The following is a 6,000-nucleotide window of genomic DNA, read 5'->3' on the forward strand; positions in this document are numbered from 1 at the left end:
ATGAATAGTGGAAGGAAGTACCTTCCAGATGCACTATAGATCATTAGAATCGGTGCAGTGGTTACAATTTTATAATCGATAAATGTGAAGTGTGAACATTGAAACTAGTCGACTTCACCAGCTACCGAATTGAATATACCCAAAATTGGGAATGATTTTTGCCAGTTTCAAAGTTTTATCATAAAGAGCATCGAATTTAGATAAATTAAGCCATAGTCAGATCTATCGTATGACCACTAACAAATAAGTAACCGCTGTACACAAGCGCTGGCGAACGTTGAAAATCATGAAAAATCCAAATTAAACGCAATTCAATAATCATGTTCCGGAAATCTAGTGGTCATGATTCATGACTCATGAAACTTTGGGAATCTTTTTTCTTATCAAAATCCGATACCATGCTGAATTTCAAGCCGATCAGATGGAAAATTCAGGTTTTTTCACACAAATTTGTCGAATTTCACCTCTAAAGCCTAGTTTACACTTCGGAAAATATTCCGCCGGATTTTTAGTAGATTTTCCGTCGGAATCTTTTTTGTGGTGAACGGAAAAATCCCGGCGGAAAAAATCCGTGAGTGGGTTTACACGAATTTGACAGCCAATTTACACAACGGATTTTGCAAAGCACATTGTGTCAGTGAAATTTCATCAGTGAAAACTTCAGAAAATCATGAAGTTTGAACATTTTTCGAAAAAAAAACAATGAATTCCATCGATACAACAGCGACAATTGTGTCGTTGGGTATTTTATTTTTGATGTGGGGAATTTTTTGGAAAAAAATAAGATTCTGAAAGTTTCACGTTCATCGTTCATTTGCACAACTTTGGTTTTTGGTTTTAGAATTTTGTCGTATTTTCCTTGAAATTTTTTTTGAATAGAAGGTACATGTAAATGGATTCCAATTAACTTCAAACTTTTAGAATCTTATTTTTTCGCCAAAAAATGAAAACTCAGAAAATATGAAGCCAATTGGAATAGATTTATAGGTACCTTCCATACAAAGTTATTGAAATTAAAACTAAAATGACCAATTTTTCACTAAAAGTATGCTTTTTTGTCCAAATTATGGAAAAAAGCACGGATAAGTGTACGGAAAAGTATGGGATTACGAATGTAATTATTCCAACATTTTATACTGCAAATGCGTTGAAAAAACGTAACGCATAGAATTTAGCGACTGAATCAGCTCCAAAGCGTTCAGATAGCCAGCTGATATTATCTCAATATATTGTCTGGTAGGATGGATCGAGAAAACATAACATTTCTTGAAACAACAATCAACAGCAGAAAACATAAATCGTTTTTCAAGCTGAAATAAAAAGAAATCGATCCAGCCCAGTTCATTGTATAAATCATACATCCAAAGAAATTGAATGTGACTCGAACCAAACTCATATTTGAAAACGAAGCCAAGTTCTACGCTGACAATTTGAGACTTGATACATTTTTTCAATAATTTGGAGATCAAGTGTGCATTTCAAAGCCAGCACACCAGTTTTTATGAAATTCATTTTTTAAATTGTATTCAATAATAATTTCTTCATTCAATTTTTCTTCAATCACACCTAGACACATAAAATTTCGAAAATATGCCAACACAACGAAAAATTCCGACGGAAAGAAATCTCTGAGAATTCTTTCCGCCGGGATTTTGCTTGTGGTGAATTCACGATTTCCCGACGGAAAAAAAAAATCCGGCGGAAAATTTTACCTGTGCATTTTAAATGGAACATGCAAAATCCCGGCGGGAAATTTTGAGTGTAAACGCGATTTTCCGTGTGTAAACTAGGCTTAAAATAGCAAAATTTTTATGAGAGGTACCTTACCTTTATTTCTTAACCCTAGGGGAATTTCTCACGTAAAAACTGTGAAGATTTTCGAAGATGTTTGAAACTGTGAAGATGTGGAAGTTATCGAAACTATGTGGATTTGTATAGATTTTATAAATTTTTTGAGATTTCAAGATGGCGGATTTTGTGAAATCCAAGATGGCGTCGGGTGATCTCGCCTGAGCTGTCTTGTTTTTAACACTAAATATGCATGGATTTTCTAAATTTGGGCAAAACTACGTAGATTTCAGAAACTGTGGAAGATTTTGAAAGATTTCAAAACTATTTTCGATAAGAAATTCCCCTAGTCTTAACCGATTGACTTCAAATTTCACGAGTCTTACTTTTTGAGCAAAAAATGAAATCTTACCAAGTTTGAAGTCCATCGGTTAAGAAATAAAGGTACCTCTAATACAAATTTTGCTATTTTAGAGGTGAAATTCGACAAATGGGACGTACCTGAATTTTCCGATTTTTAATTTTTGTAGCAATTAGAACAAATCAATTCATTTGAATTTTCGATTTATAAATCAATTGATTTAAAACACTTTTGAAAAAAGACGATATGCAAAAATCGAAATTTGTGGCACTATTTTTCGGACAAAAGAGGTAGAACAGTGCATTTTTTTATAAAACACCGATTCAAGACCAAATCAATAGAAGAATATATGTTTCTCGACGCATTACTTTCACAAAGGATGGGTGGGTAATTTTTGAAATTAATTTGTCATCATAAATTAGATTAATGTAAGATCGCCAAGAATCTTTATAAGGTGATTTGTCTATGTCCGATTTTACCATGTGATCAAATTTGACCCGGACTGGTGAGTTTTTTCTGCTTCTGTAAATCCAATCGAGTAATACCAACTCACGTTATGTTGGTACATCCTTAAGAGACTCACAAGCCAAATTTGAGCCCGATATGTCAACTAGTTTTTGTTTGGCAGCTCTTTGTTTACGACTCCAAGAAGGAGTTCGGCGATTTTTTTTTAGTTCTAAAATCGATCAAAAATTGTATGCAACACTGTGTATGATTGGAGTTTAGTGTTCAAAGTGCTAGTAGAGATCAGATAAAAACATCTATAAACGAAATTGGATGCTATTTGACCGATTTCAATCCAAAAAATCAATTTTTCCGACGGTTGCTGTCAGGCACAAAAATGAAATTATTTGTTACTTTTTATTTTCGCCCGTAAAACATAAAAATTAAAACTTAATTTTATGTTTTTCATACCAAATAGTTGGAAGACATGCTAATTCATAGTTTTAGCAATACTAAGACTTTCAAAAAATATTTTCATTGAAGAAAATTGTCCAAAAATCCCGAAAAATGTCGTTTTTGAACTTTTTATTCATTTTGTGATCATACCGTTCAAGCGGTGAAATAGTTTTATGTCTTATGGTGCTTAAATTATCTCAAATTCAATGCCTAACAACTTTGCTGAAGACAGCAATATGATTTGATCGATATTTTTCACCAAAACACCGTCTGAAATGTGTCTTATTAATTAGATTTTTTCAAAAAATCGCCGAACTTCTTCTTGGAGTCGTAAACAAAGAGCTGCCAAACAAAAACTAGTTGACATATCGGGCTCAAATTTGGCTTGTGAGTCTCTTAAGGATGTACCAAAATAACGTGAGTTGGTATTACTCGATTGGATTTACAGAAGCAGAAAAAACTCACCAGTCCGGGTAAATTTTGATCACATGGGTATATACAAAGTGAAAAATTTGAAATTTTGAAAGAATTTCGAAATTTATCCATATCCTCTGTTTTCAATAATAATTTAAATCAATTGATTTACAAATCGAAATTTCGAATAAATTGAATTATTCTAAATGCTACAAATCAAATCAATCAAAATACACCAAATAAATAAGTAGAAAAATGAACATAATATGTAAGTAATTTTTGAACAACAAATTATTACTTTTAGTATAAAAGTAATTTGTGGTAGAAGTTATACCGTATAACTGTCACATCGTAATCGTCACCGGTTTTACCTCCCCCCTCTAGGATTCCAAAATGTGAGACCCCCATCGAGCGGTCTTCATTTTTTTTGACACCCATTTATAAATTTTACCCCCCATCTGGCAAAATCATTTTACCCCCCTCTAGAATTTTTGACCTTGCACACGTCTGTATATTCATACGTTCGTGGCTTTGTTATTGTTGTTGTACACTCACTGCGCTGCGAATGTTTCGTATACACAATCACACGAATTCACAAATATTCGTACGGATTCGTCTCAAGCGCTTGTGTTCTTACCCCCTAGGACATGTTTTACCTGGTGGACTCCCATGTTCATGAGTAAAAGTGGCAGATGACTCGGGTTCAAATAATGTTGGAACCAAAATGCTGTCATCATCGCATTCCACATCGACCATTCCACATTTAGTAAATTAAAGACACCAACAAAAATGGCAACATCATTGTTTGGTTGGCAGAACTGTGCTTGTTTTTCAGCTTTATTTTTAAATGTCAATCCGGTCAATACATAACGCGACGACTGTACGTAACTGTCGTTTCTACGAATATGATATTTATTCATTGAAGAAATCTATTTCTTTACGGTTCGCAATTAAGCGGCAGTTTATTTCTTGCATTTTTTTAAACTTGCACAATTATGCTGAACCTTATTTTTATGCTGAACCATCCAAATATTACCCGTTACCAAAAGTAGGTCAAATAGGGCACAAAATCAAAACTAAATCAGTTTGTGTTTTTCTTCAGTAAGCATTAGTTCTGACATTGGCGATTTAAGGAGGGGTAATTTTGGAAAAAGTGAACAAAATGTGGGGGGTATCGCAAACCATCCAAATTGTAACATAGTTCTAATTGTAACATAGTCTCAAAATAAACCACTTTTCTGAAAAAATACAAATAAGTCATATATTCATATCGGAAGATTTTTTCGTGTTCTTCTCGAATATGATATAAAAAACAACAGCTACCCTTCAAAGTTTTGCAGGAAATTAGTCTATTTGTTCAAATTGTTATAATTTGGACTATGTTACAATTTGGATGGTTTACGATAATTTTTGAAAAATCGAAAAAAATTGGGGGGTAATTTCATAAATGTGCTTCAAATTCAAAGGAGTAAGAAAAAAAATTATGGGAGATACTAAAACTGTACGTACGAGCATTGCTGGAGGCAATGGAGGTATTAATTGAACACGGACAAAAAAAGTTCTCACATTTGGCAGTGAGCGAAACTTATTACTTTACTTTACTTTTCTTTACTTTACTTTTGAATAATATTCTTTAAATTCGTGTATTTTAACACGAGTTTGACTACGTCATTTATTCAGAAACGGTTTGTGTACTGAAAAGAGAACTCAAAATGCAGTTTCATACAATACTTGTGCGTATTTTACTTCTTTCAAGTGTTTGTTTAATTCATTCAGTTGGGTGGGTTGATCTGATTTCAATTTTTTTTTTAAAGTGAAGGACAAATTTGAGACTTGAGGGGGTGGTAAAAGGTGACCTGGGTGCCCTAGTCGGAACGTGTGTCATAGGTTCAGTTAACTCAACCAGCCGTGCAAATTTCATCTCGTCGGTACGCAGCGAACAAAACCAAAAATTTAATATTAAATATTGACAAATTGTTATCTTACATCCCTACAAAATGTATAGAAATAATGATATTTATCTGTGATTTTTACACAAACTTTGAAATAAATAGCAACATTAACCATGATATAGCCATCCCCTGAGTTGGTGATTAGCTTTGACCTGTTATTACTTTATAATGGAAACTAGGGACCTGGATATATGTATACGATTTTGACATTTTGTACACTGATTTGACATTTTGTACACGAATGTGACATTTGTACACTAATTTGACATTTTGTACACTTTTTGGTCATTTTGTACACGAATTTGACATTTTGTACACTGATTTGACATTTTGTACACGAATCGGACATTTTGTACACGAATGTGACATTTGTACACTAATTTGACATTTTGTACACTTTTTGGTCATTTTGTACACGAATTTCTGTACACGATTTTGACATTTTGTACACTGATTTGACATTTTGTACACTGATCAAACAATATGTACACGAATGGGATTTTCGTACAGTTACTCACAAAATTGTTCGTACACCTTGCTTTTCCGAACAAAATGCCATTTTTTCATTAATTTTTGTGACAAATG

This window comes from Sitodiplosis mosellana, unplaced genomic scaffold (genome assembly GCF_009176505.1).
Source record: "Sitodiplosis mosellana isolate CC-2019 unplaced genomic scaffold, AAFC_SMos_1.0 Smas_scaffold_3516, whole genome shotgun sequence".
Taxonomy (NCBI): Eukaryota; Metazoa; Arthropoda; class Insecta; order Diptera; family Cecidomyiidae; genus Sitodiplosis; species Sitodiplosis mosellana.